The sequence below is a fragment of the Oncorhynchus nerka genome, linkage group LG20, assembly GCF_034236695.1.
Source record: "Oncorhynchus nerka isolate Pitt River linkage group LG20, Oner_Uvic_2.0, whole genome shotgun sequence".
NCBI lineage: Eukaryota > Metazoa > Chordata > Actinopteri > Salmoniformes > Salmonidae > Oncorhynchus > Oncorhynchus nerka.
In genome coordinates this window covers 19,643,181-19,663,247 of record NC_088415.1, presented here as the reverse complement: position 1 = coordinate 19,663,247, position 20,067 = coordinate 19,643,181, and the positions used below count along the sequence as shown (strand labels likewise).

The 20,067-nt window shown below is 40.3% G+C and overlaps 1 protein-coding gene across 1 annotated transcript in view; it reads left to right on the top strand.

Moving 5' to 3' along the window:
* Positions 1-8,333: 8,333 nt before the first annotated feature.
* The window catches only part of LOC115102015 (uncharacterized), a 120,089-nt gene continuing 108,355 nt past the window's right edge, over positions 8,334-20,067 (top strand). Inside the window, exon 1 of the mRNA XM_065005287.1 lies at positions 8,334-8,666. The gene's annotated coding sequence lies outside the window, so the exon portion shown is untranslated. The remainder of the gene's footprint in view (positions 8,667-20,067) is intronic.

Below are 20,067 nucleotides of genomic sequence, written 5' to 3'. Positions count from 1 at the left end.
TTTTGACCTGGCAGTTGTAAAATCATTTACACACCACAAAAACCACAAAGACACACACACAATGAGAAATTGAGATTATGTGTGCTACTGATTGCACTCAGCCAGCAGCTCCTGAAGAGGAAGATCACCATGGTTGACACAGTTAGAAAGAACAAGCCTGAGCTCCCCCTGCACTCCTCACAACAAGGGGGAGAAAGGCCTTCTCATCAAAGTTTGCCTTCACCCCCACCACCACTCTAGTTTCTTACCTCCCAAAGAGGAACAAGAATGTGGTCCTCCTGAGCAGACTGCACAAAACGGCTGAGATCAGTGATCGTGAGGACAGGAAGCCAGTCATCATCCTGGACTACAACCACAACAAAGGAGGCGTGGACAACCTGGACAAGGTGATTGAAACTTACAGCTGCAGGAGAATTACCGCCGCTGGCCCCTGCTCCTCTTCCATAACATCATTGATGTGTCCTCATACAATGCCTTCGTGATATGGAACAAGATCAACCCGACCTGGATGCCTGATAAGCGGAACAAGAGGAGGGTGTTCCTGGAGCAGCTGGGAAAGGCACTTGTAACCCCACACATTCAAAGAAGGGAGCGCCTCCCCCACACAACAGCCTCTGCAGAGCTTGTGAAAGCTGTTCAGGGGGCTGAATCTTGTCCTGATCCACCTGAGGCTGCAGCTGGGGAAGGCAAGAGGAGGAGATGCCAATTCTGTCCCCCAAAGAAGGACTGTAAAACAAATACTATACGCTGCACGTGAGAAATACATCTGCAAAGTCCATGCACACACACTTGCATACTGTCCTACATGTGCTAATTAGAGGGGATTGATTTATGTTCATGTTTTGTATCTATTATCTTATTTTATTCTTCTTTATTGTTGTTGTTTATACACCTTGTGGTGTAACCTTGTAAAACCTTGTTTTAATAAAAACCAGTGGTGTCCTCTGATTAACTGCAGTCTTTCTGCATTGTGAAGAGGGAAAACCCTGATATTCACAAAGTTTATGATGAACAACAGAATGTTGTTAACAGAATGTTAAGACTACACAAGGGGAGTATATAGAATGTTAAGACTACACAAGGGGAGTATACAGAATGTTAAGACTACACAAGGGGAGTATACAGAATGTTAAGACTACACAAGGGGAGTATACAGAATGTTAAGACTACACAAGGGGAGTATACAGAATGTTAAGACTACACAAGGGGAGTATACAGAATGTTAAGACTACACAAGGGGAGTATACAGAATGTTAAGACTACACAAGGGGAGTATACAGAATGTTAAGACTACACAAGGGGAGTATACAGAATGTTAAGACTACACAAGGGGAGTATACAGAATGTTAAGACTACACAGGGTATACGACAGAATGTTAAGACTACACACGAGTATACAGAATGTTAAGACTACACAAGGGAGTATACAGAATGTTAAGACTACACAAGGGGAGTATACAGAATGTTAAGACTACACAAGGGGAGTATACAGAATGTTAAGACTAGACAAGGAGAGTATACAGAATGTTAAGACTACACAAGGGGAGTATACAGAATGTTAAGACTACACAAGGGGAGTATACAGAATGTTAAGACTACACAAGGGGAGTATACAGAATGTTAAGACTACACAAGGGGAGTATACAGAATGTTAAGTCTACACAAGGGGAGTATACAGAATGTTAAGACTACACAAGGGGAGTATACAGAATGTTAAGTCTACACAAGGGGAGTATACAGAATGTTAAGACTACACAAGGGGAGTATACAGAATGTTAAGACTACACAAGGCTTGAGTCGTTTTTGGGGGTATTTGTACTTTACTTTATTATTGATATTTTTGAAAACTTCGGGTGACGATAACACTGACCTGAGTGGGCGGGTGTAGTGTCCAGATGCGCATTTCCAAGCACCTATTGGTTGGGATAGGCAGGGCTATGATGGTTGAGGGATAACTTAGGTAGGCTGAGCAGCCAAACTAATGGGAAGTTAGGTAGAGAGGAGAAGAGCAGGATGACCTTTTTTTTACAAGCCTATTGTGTCTTGTCTTATTTGTCCTATTCTGCATTTAAAAGACCCTGCTGACTATTTCACAAATGTGTGTAGGGTTAAATTAGGTTTCAACTCTGATTTGAAAGGGCATTTAAAAAGGTAAATCAGATGTATCATAAAATATACAGTTCTGAATGAAGGGAAATACATCCACTAGTAGAAAACTGTGGTAATAGACAGTATGAAGATACTGTGACTGTATCAAGACTGGATAGAGAGAGGGAGAAGAGAAGTGATAGAAAGCAACACCTCCTTCATAGATTTCAGTTTTGGGATATGAGTGTATATTTCTCAAATCTATGTCCTTAGTGTTACTGATCATATAAATAGACACTGGATAATTAGAGGGGTTTATTACTGAGTTCACAAGCCCAGGTTCTAGACCTTACGACCTTGTGAGGTAGGCTGTTGCTGTTGACGATGCAGTCAGGAGGTAGACAAGGAGAGCAGGGCCTGTGTTTTTGTGTGTGTCTCTTACCTTTTTCACACATTTTCCATCAATACATTTCACCATATTCTATTCTCTCCACCATCCCCCTCAGGGGTGGGCAATTCCAGTCCTCGATGGCCTGATTAGTGTCACAGTTTTGCTCCAGCCTCAGCTAACACACCTGACTTCAATAATCACCTAATCATGATCTTCAGTTTAGAATGCAGTTTGTTTAATCAGCTGTGTTTGCTAAGGATGGAGAAGAAGAGTGACACCATTCAGGCCCTGGAGGACTGGAGATGCCCACTCCTGCTTACTCCTCCTCTCCTCCCTCCTCCTCTCTCTCTATCTCCCTTGCCGCTTGTGGTCCTGTGTATTTCAGTTAGTAGAGCATGTCGCTTGTAATACCAAGGTAGTGGGTTTGATTCCTGGGATCACCCATGCGTAAAATATATGCTCACATGGCGGTAAAGTGTTTTGGATAAAAGCTTCTAGATGGCATATATTATATTATTATCAATCAATCCTATTTTCTCTCCTCCTCCACCCTCTCTCCAAGGTTCTCCACCCTCTTCTTCTTTCTTCTCCTCCTCCTAGTCTTTCTCCTCTTTCACCCTCTCTCCAAGGTTCTCCACCCTCTTCTTCTTTCTTCTCCTCCTCCTAGTCTTTCTCCTCTTCCACCCTCTCTCCAAGGTTCTCCACCCTCTTCTTCTTTGTTCTCCTCCTCCTAGTCTTTCTCCTCTTCCACCCTCTCTCCAAGGTTCTCCACCCTCTTCTTCTTTGTTCTCCTCCTCCTAGTCTTTCTCCTCTTCCACCCTCTCTCCAAGGTTCTCCACCCTCTTCTTCTTTCTTCTCCTCCTCCTAGTCTTTCTCCTCTTCCACCCTCTCTCCAAGGTTCTCCACCCTCTTCTTCTTTCTTCTCCTCCTCCTAGTCTTTCTCCTCTTCCACCCTCTCTCCCAAGGTTCTCCACCCTCTTCTTCTTCTTCTCCTCCTCCTAGTCTTTCTCCTCTTCCACCCTCTCTCCAAGGTTCTCCACCCTCATCTTCTTTCTTCTCCTCCTCCTAGTCTTTCTCCTCTTCCACCCTCTCTCCAAGGTTCTCCACCCTCTTCTTCTTTCTTCTCCTCCTCCTAGTCTTTCTCCTCTTCCACCCTCTCTCCAAGGTTCTCCACCCTCTTCTTCTTCTTCTCCTCCTCCTAGTCCTTCTCCTCTTCCACCCTCTCTCCAAGGTTCTCCACCCTCTTCTTCTTTCTTCTCCTCCTCCTAGTCCTTCTCCTCTTCCACCCTCTCTCCAAGGTTCTCCACCCTCTTCTTCTTTCTTCTCCTCCTCCTAGTCCTTCTCCTCTTCCACCCTCTCTCCAAGGTTCTCCACCCTCTTCTTCTTTCTTCTCCTCCTCATAGTCTTTCTCCTCTTCCACCCTCTCTCCAAGGTTCTCCACCCTCTTCTTCTTTCTTCTCCTCCTCCTAGTCTTTCTCCTCTTCCACCCTCTCTCCAAGGTTCTCCACCCTCTTCTTCTTTCTTCTCCTCCTCCTAGTCTTTCTCCTCTTCCACCCTCTCTCCAAGGTTCTCCACCCTCTTCTTCTTTCTTCTCCTCCTCCTAGTCTTTCTCCTCTTCCACCCTCTCTCCAAGGTTCTCCACCCTCTTCTTCTTTCTTCTCCTCCTCTTAGCCTTAATCCTCCTCCACTTTAACCCAGATGCTTCATCCTTCATCCTTCCATTCTCATCCTCCACCTTAACCATGACCCTTCATCCTTCCATTCTCCTCCTCCTCCTCCACCTTAACCATGACCCTTCATCCTTCCATTCTCCTCCTCCACCTTAACCATGACCCTTCATCCTTCCATTCTCCCTCTCCACCTTAACCATGACCCTTCATCCTTCCATTCTCCTCCTCCACCTTAACCATGACCCTTCGTCCTGCCATTCTCCATCTATACCAATCTCTGGCTCCTCCTCCTCCTCCTTCCCCTTCTCCTTCTCCTCTGCTTCCTCTCCCCCCTCCTCCTCTTCCTGCTACTCCTCTCCTCTTCCCCCTCCTCCTCCTCCTCCTCCACCTTGGCCCTCTGTCCTGCTCTTTCTGATTGTGGCCTGGTCCATAATAGAAAAGCCTTTAAGAGCAGTCTCTTTCAGATGCCTGGTTGGTTCTGGTTGCCATGGTAGGTTCCCATCTCGTCCCTGCACAAGCGTGATAAATCTTTAACATCACACACTCCTCCGCTCCACTCCTTAAAAGCCCCCTCTCCCTCTCTCTCCATCGCCCAACATCGCTCAGCCCAGCCTAGGCCCAGTAGCCCACCTCGCTATACAACTAGAAATATATCTGATTAGTATTTTAGAGGCGGGTGGGCGGGGACATGTTTTACACTGTGGAGGATGTGTTTTCTATTACTAGAGGGATTTGAGTTGTGTAATGTGTTTTTGGAGCCCCGGATGGTAATCTGATATAAGTATAGCAAGAGTATAGTAAGAGACAAAGTTATAAGATGTTACTATCCTCATCATCATTTGCTGTTTTGTCAGTGTGTTCAGAATACTGAACAATGCTAAAGATGATCTATCACTTAATCAATACAGTGAGTCAATACAATGAGTACAACCAGACATTACGAACCAGACTGCTTTTTTACTGTTGAATAATAACCCAATGCAAAGTCATGTGTTATATAGAACACATGTTTCTTTAATTAAAAGCAAGGCTGTGAGCTATGTTTTTTTAAAGCATGTCTGTGAACTGTGGGTTTCTTTAAATCTTGTGTTTCTTTAGAAATAGTGAAAAAGCAGGCCTGTTGTGTTAGTGTGGTGCAGGCAGCCCAGTTCAGCCCAGCAGGAATAAGGCTGAACTCTATTACGACAACTAATGGAGGTTTCCTTGTGTTCCCCTTTCACCGCCGCTATCCTTTGACACCTCCTTATCGCCCCAGTGTGTTTGTCTCTCTCTCTGTGTGTGTGTGTGTGTGTGTGTGTGTGTGTGTGTGTGTGTGTGTGTGTGTGTGTGTGTGTGTGTGTGTGTGTGTGTGTGTGTGTGTGTGTGTGTGTGTGTGTGTGTGTGTGTGTGTGTGTGTGTGTGTGTGAGAGAGTGAGTGAGTGTGTGACTGGGCTGTTGTGTGTCCAGTCTGGCCCTATAGGCCGTGGGGGTCTGTTGTTCCCATCCCCATTCCCCACACAGACACTAACTAGAAGTGACAGGCCAGTCAGTGCCATGGTGCGCTGAGGAGAGCTGCATTGTAGCAGAGGCCCAAGAGTCGGGTGCCTGCAACAATACAAGGAGTTCTGACAAGCAGAAAGGGAGGAGGCTTTTCTCTCCTTGAGAGCGTCTCTCCCTTTCTCTCTCTCTCACACACATACACATACATGCATTCACCTCATCTCACACACACGCTCAAACATGCATGCATACATCAGTGACAATGACAACCAATTCATCATGTGAGTGCAAGCCCATTCGAACGTCAAGAGCAACATATACACCACCCATGTCTTAGCAGTCTTGATCCATCAGGGTATTTCCAACTGCCCCTATACATCACTGTTTTGCCAATCAGCAGTTATATTTAGCTTAATTGTGTATGTTGATGCATGCTTGAATGATTTGGTTTCCATCTAGGACAGCGTGCAATACTCTCCCAACTCTGTTCTGTTAGATATCTGGTTTAACAGAGCTACTCTCTCTCTCTCTCTCCGTCTCTCTGTCTCTTCCTCCCTCTCTCTTGGTCTCCCCCCCTCTCTCTGTCTCTTCCTCCCTCTCTCTCGGTCTCCCCCCCTCTCTCTCTCTGTCTCTCTGTCTCTTCCTCCCTCTCTCTCGGTCTCCCCCCCTCTCTTTCTTTGTCTCTCTGTCTCTTCCTCCCTCTCTCTCGGTCTCCCCCCCCCTCTCTGTCTCTCTGTCTCTTCCTCCCTCTCTCTCGGTCTCCCCCCTCTCTCTGTCTCTTCCTCCCTCTCTCTCGGTCTCCCCCTCTCTCTGTCTCTCTGTCTCTCTGTCTCTTCCTCCCTCTCTCTCGGTCTCCCCCTCTCTCTCGATCTCTCTCTCTCTCTGTCTCTTCCTCCCTCTCTCTCGGTCTCCCCCCTCTCGCGGTCTCTCTCTCTCTGTCTCTTCTCTTCTCCCTCTCTCTCGGTCTCCCCCTCTCTCGGTCTCTCTCTCTGTCTCTCCCCCTCTCTCTGTCTCTTCCTCCCTCTCTCTCGGTCCCACCCCCTCTCTCGGTCTCTCTCTCTCTCTGTCTCTTCCTCCTCTCTCTCGGTCTCCCCCTCTCTCTCTCTGTCCTCTCTGTCTCTTCCTCCCTCTCTCTCGGTCTCCCCCTCTCTTTCTTTGTCTCTCTGTCTCTTCCTCCCTCTCTCTCGGTCTCCCCCTCTCTCTGTCTCTCTGTCTCTTCCTCCCTCTCTCTCGGTCTCCCCCTCTCTCTGTCTCTTCCTCCCTCTCTCTCGGTCCCCCCTCTCTCTGTCTCTTCCTCCCTCTCTCTCGGTCCCCCTCTCTCTGTCTCTTCCTCCCTCTCTCTTGGTCTCCCCCTCTCTCTGTCTCTTCCTCCCTCTCTCTCGGTCTCCCCCTCTCTCTCTCTGTCTCTCTGTCTCTTCCTCCCTCTCTCTCGGTCTCCCCCTCTCTTTCTTTGTCTCTCTGTCTCTTCCTCCTCTCTCTCGGTCTCCCCCTCTCTCTGTCTCTCTGTCTCTCTGTCTCTTCCTCCCTCTCTCTCGGTCTCCCCCCTCTCTCTCTCTGTCTCTTCCTCCCTCTCTCTCGGTCTCCCCCTCTCTCTGTCTCTCTGTCTCTCTCTGTCTCTTCCTCCCTCTCTCTCGGTCTCCCCTCTCTCTCTCTGTCTCTTCCCTCCCTCTCTCTCGGTCTCCCCCTCTCTCGGTCTCTCTCTCTCTCTGTCTCTCCCCCCTCTCTCTCTCTTCCTCCCTCTCTCGGTCCCACCCCCCTCTCTCGGTCTCTCTCTCTCTCTGTCTCTTCCTCCTCTCTCTCGGTCTCCCCCTCTCTCGGTCTCTCTCTCTCTCTGTCTCTTCCTCCCTCTCTCTCGGTCTCCCCCCTCTCTCTCGGTCTCTCTCTCTCTGTCTCTTCCTCCCTCTCTCTCGGTCTCCCCCCTCTCTCGGTCTCCTCCTCTCTGTCTCTCTGTCTCGTCCTCCCTCTCTCTCTGTCTCTTCCTCCCTCTCTCTCAGTCTCCCCCTCTCTCTCGGTCTCCTCCCTCTCTGTCTCTCTGTCTCTTCCTCCCTCTCTCTCGGTCTCCCCCTCTCTCTGTCTCTCTGTCTCTCTGTCTCTTCCTCCCTCTCTCTCGGTCTCCCCCTCTCTCTCGGTCTCCTCCCTCTCTGTCTCTCTGTCTCTTCCTCCCTCTCTCTCGGTCTCCCCCCCTCTCTGTCTCTCTGTCTCTCTGTCTCTCTGTCTCTTCCTCCCTCTCTCTCGGTCTCCCCCTCTCTTTTCACTCACTCCTTCTCTCACACTGGACATTCCCCATAAAGCCCAGTATAAATGGAAAAAGGGAAGCTACCAGAAACTTGCTGTGGGCTACATGCAATGTGAATGAATAGTTTCCTTACTTAGACCCAAGCTCATGCACTATGTATGTATTATATAGCCCAGGCAGCAGTGGCCTCTCTTATGTGGCATGGCTCCAATGTTTTACAATGAGAATATTCTAGACTTGATGAGGAATAAATACAGAGGTTATTATTATGAATAATTTATATTTAGATCATTATCATCTCGCAAGAAATACTGTGCGTGTCCCCATATCCTCAATATTATTTATTTAGACCTCTTTTTATTATTTCTTAGGCTGTCCATTGGGGGGAGCTATGTGGAGGAGGTCGCGTCAGGGAATGGGTAGGGCGCCTGCCTCCTACCTCCTGCCTCCATCACATGGTCCAGAGCAATCGCGAGCACAGATGGACAGGAAAGGAAACCGAGAGATGAGCCCCTGGTAGCGCGAGAAGCATCTTCTAAAATAGAAACAGAAGCCGCTACTTCTGCTCCAGAAACAGAAAACTACAGTTTTGCACAGTGCTATGCTGATTTCACGTTTTATATCGCAGAAAATTGAGGGATGGTTGTGAGTGAGTGAGGAGGGCGGATCTTTGCAGAGAATGCTTGCGAAAGCCAAGGCGTGCGCTGTCCCAAGAGAACTCATTTGAAGAGCTTGCAGAGAGAGAGAGAGAGAGACCGGAATGCCGGGCAACATCGCTCCTCCGGTTCACCTGCGAGGCTGAGTGAGTATAATTAGGAATAATATTTTACCGGTTGAAAACGGTTTATTTGGTGGTCTACACTTTCATCACTTTTTTGCGTTCTGTCAGTGATGTGACATACCACTTCGAGAGGCGCCAGAGGGGCCGTATTTTCCACCTGTCTGATCAATAATTCATACTCAGTAAAGGACTGTAGCCAATGGGTCAGCGATGTGAGGAACTTGTTTATGTCCTTTGGGAATTGCGCGTTGAAGTTCTGAACAGGTGTCGTAGGCTATTTAACAATTTGCAGATTATTTACGAATAGATAGATAGATGCCCCGGTTAGTGGCGATCCTGTCAATTCTGAAGCACACCGTTGGTGTGATGGACAGCAGCGGAGAGCGGTGCAGATCAGGATGTTATGATAAAAGTCATGACCCTATCAATCTGTCCGGGTTTGATTCAGCCCATCCCCATTTGATGCACATCTTGTTCCTGAAGAGATGATGCTGTGTTTATTAGACAGGGTTGAAGAGGGTGTGGAGGGTGGACTGGCTCTCCCTTTCAGAACAGAGTGGACAAATTCTACATATTTATAGTCATCAACTGGAGGAGAAAATGGATTCCCAGCCATTCACATTCATGCTGTCTCAGTGTGTGTGTGTGTGTGTGTGTGTGTGTGTGTGCACGCATGTGTGTGTGTGTGAAGAACCTGCTTAGGTTGTGTTATGATATGAATGTTCATAACACTATATACACTGTTAAAATGCAGTGTTTTGTAACACAAACTAGTGGCAACTGCACTGACACCAACTTTAAAGAGAGGAAACCTGGAGTTTTGAAGCACATGTGTGTAAGGGGTTATGAGACAGATTTAAGGTGCACTGAAACATTCAACCTCAGGTGTTCTAAGGCATGACATGGTGTATTGTAACACCACTTAATCAAGAGTTGTGTAACACCTTGCAAGAGGAAAAGGTTGAAAACACTATTATGGTGAGTCCTGTTTTGTGCATAATTAGATACCTTCTCTTTTGGTGTTGTTTCGTCTCTCGCTAAAACTCCTAAACACTACAGTCTAAGAATAAAGGTGTCATGTAGAACCTGATGAAGGAAAAAGGAAACGACACACTGCTCTTGATAGTATCACTGATCTAAATAAGAATCCTGTGTAGTGCCTAATTAGATCCCTTCTTCTGGAGTTTAAATACTGTATAGATCCCTTCTTCTAGAGTTTAAATACTGTATAGATCCCTTCTTCTAGAGTTTAAATACTGTATAGATCCCTTCTTCTAGAGTTTATATACTGTATAGATCCCTTCTTCTAGAGTTTAAATACTGTATAGATCCCTTCTTCTAGAGTTTAAATACTGTATAGATCCCTTCTTCTAGAGTTTAAATACTGTATAGATTTAATTTTAATTTAACCTTTATTTAACCAGGCAAGTCAGTTAAGAACACATTCTTATTTTCAATGACGGCCTGGGAACAGTGGGTTAACTGCCTGTTCAGGGGCAGAACGACAGATTTGTACCTTGTCAGCTCGGGGGTTTGAACTCACAACCTTCCGGTTACTAGTCCAACGCTCTAACCACTAGGCTAAGATCCCTTCTTCTGGAGTGTAAATACTGTATAGATCTATTCTTCTAGAGTTTAAATACTGTATAGATCCCTTCTAGAGTTTAAATACTGTATAGATCCCTTCTTCTGGAGTTTAAATACTGTATAGATCCCTTCTAGAGTTTAAATACTGTATAGATCCCTTCTAGAGTTTAAATACTGTATAGGTCCCTTCTTCTAGAGTTTAAATACTGTATAGATCCCTTCTTCTAGAGTTTAAATACTGTATAGATCCCTTCTTCTGGAGTTTAAATACTGTATAGATCCCTTCTAGAGTTTAAATACTGTATAGATCCCTTCTTCTAGAGTTTAAATACTGTATAGATCCCTTCTAGAGTTTAAATACTGTATAGATCCCTTCTTCTAGAGTTTAAATACTGTATAGATCCCTTCTTCTAGAGTTTAAATACTGTATAGATCCCTTCTTCTGGAGTTTAAATACTGTATAGATCCCTTCTTCTGGAGTTTAAATACTGTATAGATCCCTTCTTCTGGAGTTTAAATACTGTATAGATCCCTTCTTCTGGAGTTTAAATACTGTATAGATCCCTTTTTCTGGAGTTTAAATACTGTATAGATCCCTTCTTCTGGAGTTTAAATACTGTATAGATCCCTTCTTCTGGAGTTTAAATACTAGTTAGATCCTTTCTTCCGGAGTTTAAATACTGTATAGATCCCTTCTTCTAGAGTTTAAATACTGTATAGATCCCTTCTTCTGGAGTTTAAATACTGTATAGATCCCTTCTTCTAGAGTTTAAATACTGTATAGATCCCTTCTTCTAGAGTTTAAATACTGTATAGATCCCTTCTTCTAGAGTTTAAATACTGTATAGATCCCTTCTTCTAGAGTTTAAATACTGTATAGATCCCTTCTTCTGGAGTTTAAATACTGTATAGATCCCTTCTTCTGGAGTTTAAATACTGTATAGATCCCTTCTTCTAGAGTTTAAATACTGTATAGATCCCTTCTTCTGGAGTTTAAATACTGTATAGATCCCTTCTTCTAGAGTTTAAATACTGTATAGATCCCTTCTTCTGGAGTTTAAATACTGTATAGATCCCTTCTTCTGGAGTTTAAATACTAGTTAGATCCTTTCTTCTGGAGTTTAAATACTGTATAGATCCCTTCTTCTAGAGTTTAAATACTGTATAGATCCCTTCTTCTGGAGTTTAAATACTGTATAGATCCCTTCTTCTAGAGTTTATATACTGTATAGATCCCTTCTTCTAGAGTTTAAATACTGTATAGATCCCTTCTTCTGGAGTTTAAATACTGTATAGATCCCTTCTTCTAGAGTTTAAATACTGTATAGATCCCTTCTTCTGGAGTTTAAATACTGTATAGATCCCTTCTTCTGGAGTTTAAATACTGTATAGATCCCTTCTTCTAGAGTTTAAATACTGTATAGATCCCTTCTTCTGGAGTTTAAATACTGTATAGATCCCTTCTTCTGGAGTTTAAATACTGTATAGATCCCTTCTTCTGGAGTTTAAATACTGTATAGATCCCTTCTTCTAGAGTTTAAATACTGTATAGATCCCTTCTTCTGGAGTTTAAATACTGTATAGATCCCTTCTTCTAGAGTTTAAATACTGTATAGATCCCTTCTTCTGGAGTTTAAATACTGTATAGATCCCTTCTTCTGGAGTTTAAATACTAGTTAGATCCTTTCTTCTGGAGTTTAAATACTGTATAGATCCCTTCTTCTAGAGTTTAAATACTGTATAGATCCCTTCTTCTGGAGTTTAAATACTGTATAGATCCCTTCTTCTAGAGTTTAAATACTGTATAGATCCCTTCTTCTGGAGTTTAAATACTGTATAGATCCCTTCTTCTAGAGTTTAAATACTGTATAGATCCCTTCTTCTGGAGTTTAAATACTGTATAGATCCCTTCTTCTGGAGTTTAAATACTGTATAGATCCCTTCTTCTGGAGTTTAAATACTGTATAGATCCCTTCTTCTGGAGTTTAAATACTAGTTAGATCCTTTCTTCTGGAGTTTAAATACTGTATAGATCCCTTCTTCTAGAGTTTAAATACTGTATAGATCCCTTCTTCTGGAGTTTAAATACTGTATAGATCCTTCTTCTAGAGTTTAAATACTGTATAGATCCCTTCTTCTAGAGTTTAAATACTGTATAGATCCCTTCTTCTGGAGTTTAAATACTGTATAGATCCCTTCTTCTGGAGTTTAAATACTGTATAGATCCCTTCTTCTGGAGTTTAAATACTGTATAGATCCCTTCTTCTGGAGTTTAAATACTGTATAGATCCCTTCTTCTGGAGTTTAAATACTGTATAGATCCCTTCTTCTGGAGTTTAAATACTGTATAGATCCCTTCTTCTGGAGTTTAAATACTGTATAGATCCCTTCTTCTGGAGTTTAAATACTGTATAGATCCCTTCTTCTAGAGTTTAAATACTGTATAGATCCCTTCTTCTAGAGTTTAAATACTGTATAGATCCCTTCTTCTAGAGTTTAAATACTGTATAGATCCCTTCTTCTGGAAATACTGTATAGATCCCTTCTTCTGGAGTTTAAATACTGTATAGATCCCTTCTTCTGGAGTTTAAATACTGTATAGATCCCTTCTTCTAGAGTTTAAATACTGTATAGATCCCTTCTTCTAGAGTTTAAATACTGTATAGATCCCTTCTTCTAGAGTTTAAATACTGTATAGATCCCTTCTTCTAGAGTTTAAATACTGTATAGATCCCTTCTTCTGGAGTTTAAATACTGTATAGATCCCTTCTTCTAGAGTTTAAATACTGTATAGATCCCTTCTTCTAGAGTTTAAATACTGTATAGATCCCTTCTTCTAGAGTTTAAATACTGTATAGATCCCTTCTTCTGGAGTTTAAATACTGTATAGATCCCTTCTTCTGGAGTTTAAATACTGTATAGATCCCTTCTTCTAGAGTTTAAATACTGTATAGATCCCTTCTTCTGGAGTTTAAATACTGTATAGATCCCTTCTTCTGAGTTTAAATACTGTTAGATCCCTTCTTCTGGAGTTTAAATACTGTATAGATCCCTTCTTCTAGAGTTTAAATACTAGTATAGTCTAAATACTGTATAGATCCCTTCTTCTAGAGTTTAAATACTGTATAGATCCCTTCTTCTGGAGTTTAAATACTGTATAGATCCCTTCTTCTGGAGTTTAAATACTGTATAGATCCCTTCTTCTGGAGTTTAAATACTGTATAGATCCCTTCTTCTAGAGTTTAAATACTGTATAGATCCCTTCTTCTGGAGTTTAAATACTGTATAGATCCCTTCTTCTGGAGTTTAAATACTGTATAGATCCCTTCTTCTAGAAATACTGTTTCCTTCTTCTGGAAAATACTGTATAGATCCCTTCTTCTGGAGTTTAAATACTGTATAGATCCCTTCTTCTGAGTTTAAATACTGTATAGATCCCTTCTTCTAGAGTTTAAATACTGTATAGATCCCTTCTTCTGGGTTTAAATACTGTATAGATCCCTTCTTCTGGAGTTTAAATACTGTATAGATCCCTTCTTCTAGAGTTTAAATACTGTATAGATCCCTTCTTCTAGAGTTTAAATACTGTATAGATCCCTTCTTCTAGAGTTTAAATACTGTATAGATCCCTTCTTCTTCTAGAGTTTAAATACTGTATAGATCCCTTCTTCTGGAGTTTAAATACTGTATAGATCCCTTCTTCTGGAGTTTAAATACTGTATAGATCCCTTCTTTTAAATACTGTAGTCCCTTCTTCTGTAAATACTGTATAGATCCCTTCTTCTGGAGTTTAAATACTGTATAGATCCCTTCTTCTAGAGTTTAAATACTGTATAGATCCCTTCTTCTAGAGTTTAAATACTGTATAGATCCCTTCTTCTGAGTTTAAATACTGTATAGATCCCTTCTTCTGGAGTTTAAATACTGTATAGATCCCTTCTTTTAAATACTGTATAGTTTCTTCTAGAGTTTAAATACTGTATAGATCCCTTCTTCTAGAGTTTAAATACTGTATAGATCCCTTCTTCTGGAGTTTAAATACTGTATAGATCCCTTCTTCTAGAGTTTAAATACTGTATAGATCCCTTCTTCTGGAGTTTAAATACTGTATAGATCCCTTCTTCTAGAGTTTAAATACTGTATAGATCCCTTCTTCTGGAGTTTAAATACTGTATAGATCCCTTCTTCTGGAGTTTAAATACTGTATAGATCCCTTCTTCTGGAGTTTAAATACTGTATAGATCCCTTCTTCTAGAGTTTAAATACTGTATAGATCCCTTCTTCTGGAGTTTAAATACTGTATAGATCCCTTCTTCTGGAGTTTAAATACTGTATAGATCCCTTCTTCTAGAGTTTAAATACTGTATAGATCCCTTCTTCTGGAGTTTAAATACTGTATAGATCCCTTCTTCTAGAGTTTAAATACTGTATAGATCCCTTCTTCTAGAGTTTAAATACTGTATAGATCCCTTCTTCTGGAGTTTAAATACTGTATAGATCCCTTCTTCTGGAGTTTAAATACTGTATAGATCCCTTCTTCTGGAGTTTAAATACTGTATAGATCCCTTCTTCTGGAGTTTAAATACTGTATAGATCCCTTCTTCTAGAGTTTAAATACTGTATAGATCCCTTCTTCTGGAGTTTAAATACTGTATAGATCCCTTCTTTTAAATACTGTATAGATCCCTTCTTCTGTTTAAATACTGTATAGATCCCTTCTTCTGGAGTTTAAATACTGTTTAAAATACTGTATAGATCCCTTCTTCTGGAGTTTAAATACTGTATAGATCCCTTCTTCTGGAGTTTAAATACTGTATAGATCCCTTCTTCTGAGTTTAAATACTGTATAGATCCCTTCTTCTGAGTTTAAATACTGTATAGATCCCTTCTTCTAGAGTTTACATACTGTATAGATCCCTTCTGGAGTTTAAATACTGTATAGATCCCTTCTTCTAGAGTTTAAATACTGTATAGATCCCTTCTTCTAGAGTTTAAATACTGTATAGATCCCTTCTTCTAGAGTTTAAATACTGTATAGATCCCTTCTTCTAGAGTTTAAATACCTTCTTCTGAGTTTAAATAGATCCCTTCTTCTAGAGTTTAAATACTGTATAGATCCCTTCTTCTGGAGTTTAAATACTGTATAGATCCCTTCTTCTAGAGTTTAAATACTGTATAGATCCCTTCTTCTAGAGTTTAAATACTGTATAGATCCCTTCTTCTAGAGTTTAAATACTGTATAGATCCCTTCTTCTGGAGTTTAAATACTGTATAGATCCCTTCTTCTAGAGTTTAAATACTGTATAGATCCCTTCTTCTGGAGTTTAAATACTGTATAGATCCCTTCTTCTAGAGTTTAAATACTGTAGTTTAAATCCCTTCTTCTGGAGTTTAAATACTGTATAGATCCCTTCTTCTAGAGTTTAAATACTGTATAGATCCCTTCTTCTGAGTTTAAATACTGTATAGATCCCTTCTTCTAGAGTTTAAATACTGTATAGATCCCTTCTTCTAGAGTTTAAATACTGTATAGATCCCTTCTGGAGTTTAAATACTGTTTAAATACTGTATAGATCCCTTCTTCTGAGTTTAAATACTGTATAGATCCCTTCTTCTAGAGTTTAAATACTGTATAGATCCCTTCTTCTGGAGTTTAAATACTGTATAGATCCCTTCTTCTGGAGTTTAAATACTGTATAGATCCCTTCTTCTAGAGTTTAAATACTGTATAGATCCCTTCTTCTAGGAGTTTAAATACTGTATAGATCCCTTCTTCTAGAGTTTAAATACTGTATAGATCCCTTCTTCTGGAGTTTAAATACTGTATAGATCCCTTCTTCTGGAGTTTAAATACTGTATAGATCCCTTCTTCTGTATAGATCCCTTCTTCTGAGTTTATATACTGTTTAAATACTGTATAGATCCCTTCTTCTAGAGTTTAAATACTGTATAGATCCCTTCTTCTAGAGTTTAAATACTGTATAGATCCCTTCTTCTAGAGTTTAAATACTGTATAGATCCCTTCTTCTAGAGTTTAAATACTGTATAGATCCCTTCTTCTAGAGTTTAAATACTGTATAGATCCTTCTTCTAGAGTTTAAATACTGTATAGATCCTTCTTCTGGAGTTTAAATACTGTATAGATCCCTTCTTCTAGAGTTTAAATACTGTATAGATCCCTTCTTCTGGAGTTTAAATACTGTATAGATCCCTTCTTCTAGAGTTTAAATACTGTATAGATCCCTTCTTCTAGAGTTTAAATACTGTATAGATCCCTTCTTCTGGAGTTTAAATACTGTATAGATCCCTTCTTCTGGAGTTTAAATACTGTATAGATCCCTTCTTCTGGAGTTTAAATACTGTATAGATCCCTTCTTCTAGAGTTTAAATACTGTATAGATCCCTTCTTCTAGAGTTTAAATACTGTATAGATCCCTTCTTCTAGAGTTTAAATACTGTATAGATCCCTTCTTCTGGAGTTTAAATACTGTATAGATCCCTTCTTCTGGAGTTTAAATACTGTATAGATCCCTTCTTCTGGAGTTTAAATACTGTATAGATCCCTTCTTCTGGAGTTTAAATACTGTATAGATCCCTTCTTCTGAGTTTAAATACTGTATAGATCCCTTCTTCTAGAGTTTAAATACTGTATAGATCCCTTCTTCTAGAGTTTAAATACTGTATAGATCCCTTCTTCTAGAGTTTAAATACTGTATAGATCCCTTCTTCTGGAGTTTAAATACTGTATAGATCCCTTCTTCTGGAGTTTAAATACTGTATAGATCCCTTCTTCTGGAGTTTAAATACTGTATAGATCCCTTCTTCTGGAGTTTAAATACTGTATAGATCCCTTCTTGGAGTTTAAATACTGTATAGATCCCTTCTTCTAGAGTTTAAATACTGTATAGATCCCTTCTTCTGGAGTTTAAATACTGTATAGATCCCTTCTTCTGGAGTTTAAATACTGTATAGATCCCTTCTTCTGGAGTTTAAATACTGTATAGATCCCTTCTTCTGGAGTTTAAATACTGTATAGATCCCTTCTTCTAGAGTTTAAATACTGTATAGATCCCTTCTTCTAGAGTTTAAATACTGTATAGATCCCTTCTTCTGGAGTTTAAATACTGTATAGATCCCTTCTTCTAGAGTTTAAATACTGTATAGATCCCTTCTTCTGGAGTTTAAATACTGTATAGATCCCTTCTTCTAGAGTTTAAATACTGTATAGATCCCTTCTTCTAGAGTTTAAATACTGTATAGATCCCTTCTTCTGGAGTTTAAATACTGTATAGATCCCTTCTTCTGGAGTTTAAATACTGTATAGATCCCTTCTTCTGGAGTTTAAATACTGTATAGATCCCTTCTTCTAGAGTTTAAATACTGTATAGATCCCTTCTTCTGGAGTTTAAATACTGTATAGATCCCTTCTTCTAGAGTTTAAATACTGTATAGATCCCTTCTTCTAGAGTTTAAATACTGTATAGATCCCTTCTTCTGGAGTTTAAATACTGTATAGATCCCTTCTTCTGTATAGAGTTTAAATACTGTATAGATCCCTTCTTCTGGAGTTTAAATACTGTATAGATCCCTTCTTCTAGAGTTTAAATACTGTATAGATCCCTTCTTCTAGAGTTTAAATACTGTATAGATCCCTTCTTCTAGAGTTTAAATACTGTTTAAATAGATCCCTTCTTCTAGGTTTAGTTTAAATACTGTATAGATCCCTTCTTCTAGAGTTTAAATACTGTATAGATCCCTTCTTCTAGAGTTTAAATACTGTATAGATCCCTTCTTCTAGAGTTTAAATACTGTATAGATCCCTTCTTCTAGAGTTTAAATACTGTATAGATCCCTTCTTCTAGAGTTTAAATACTGTATAGATCCCTTCTTCTAGAGTTTAAATACTGTATAGATCCCTTCTTCTGAGTTTAAATACTGTATAGATCCCTTCTTCTAGAGTTTAAATACTGTATAGATCCCTTCTTCTGGAGTTTAAATACTGTATAGATCCCTTCTTCTAGAGTTTAAATACTGTATAGATCCCTTCTTCTAGAGTTTAAATACTGTATAGATCCCTTCTTCTGGAGTTTAAATACTGTATAGATCCCTTCTTCTAGAGTTTAAATACTGTATAGATCCCTTCTTCTGGAGTTTAAATACTGTATAGATCCCTTCTTCTAGAGTTTAAATACTGTATAGATCCCTTCTTCTAGAGTTTAAATACTGTATAGATCCCTTCTTCTAGAGTTTATATACTGTATAGATCCCTTCTTCTAGAGTTTAAATACTGTATAGATCCCTTCTTCTAGAGTTTAAATACTGTATAGATCCCTTCTTCTAGAGTTTAAATACTGTATAGATCCCTTCTTCTGGAGTTTATATACTGTATAGATCCCTTCTTCTAGAGTTTAATACTGTATAGATCCCTTCTTCTGGAGTTTATATACTGTATAGATCCCTTCTTCTGGAGTTTAAATACTGTATAGATCCCTTCTTCTAGAGTTTATATACTGTATAGATCCCTTCTTCTGGAGTTTATATACTGTATAGATCCCTTCTTCTAGAGTTTATATACTGTATAGATCCCTTCTTCTGGAGTTTATATACTGTATAGATCCCTTCTTCTGGAGTTTATATACTGTATAGATCCCTTCTTCTAGAGTTTAAATACTGTATAGATCCCTTCTTCTAGAGTTTATATACTGTATAGATCCCTTCTTCTGGAGTTTAAATACTGTATAGATCCCTTCTTCTGGAGTTTATATACTGTATAGATCCCTTCTTCTGGAGTTTATATACTGTATAGATCCCTTCTTCTGGAGTTTAAATTATGATTTTTCAACGCCGATACCGATACTGATTATTGAACACTTATTTTAACTTAATATAATACATAAATAAAACCAATTTAGCCTCAAGTAAATAATGAAACATGTTCAATTTGGTTTAAATAATGCAAAAACAATGTGTTGGAGAAGAAAGTAAAAGTACAATATGTGCTATGTAAGAAAGCTAACGTTTCAGTTCCTTGCTCAGAACATGAGAACATATGAAAGCTGGTGGTTCCTTTTAACATGAGTCTTCAATATTCCCAGGTAAGGAGTTTTAGGTTGTAGTTATTATAGGAATTATAGGACTATTTCACTCTATACCATTTATATTTCATTAACCTTTGACTATTGGATGTTCTTATAGGCACTTTAGTGTTGCCAGTGTAACAGTATAGCTTCCATCCCTCTCCTCGCTCCTCCCTGGGCTCGAACCAGCAACACAACAACAACAGCCACCATCGAAGCAGCGTTACCCATGCAGAGCAAGGGAAACAACCACTGCAAGGCTCAGAGCGAGTGACGTTTCAAACGCTATTAGCGCGCGCTAACTAGCTAGCCATTTCACTTCGGTTACACCAGCCTCATCTCGGGAGTTGATAGGCTTGAAGTCACAACGAAGATCTGTTGGCAAAACGCACGAAAGTGCTGTTTGAATGAATGTTTACACGTCTGTTTCTGCCTACCACCGCTCAGTCAGATACTTAGATACTTGTATGCTCAGTCAGATTATATGCAACGCAGGACACGCTAGATAATATCTAGTAATATCATCAACCATGTGTAGTTAACTAGTGATTATGATTGATTGTTTTTTACAAGATAAGTTTAATGCTAGCTAGCAACGTACCTTGGCTTACTGCTTTCGTGTAACAGGCAGTCTCCTTGTGGAGTGCAATGAGAGAGAGGCAGGTCGTTATTGCGTTGGACTAGTTAACTGTGATGTTGCAAGATTGGATCCCCCGAGCTGACAAGGTGAAAATCTGTCATTCTGCCCCTGAACAAGG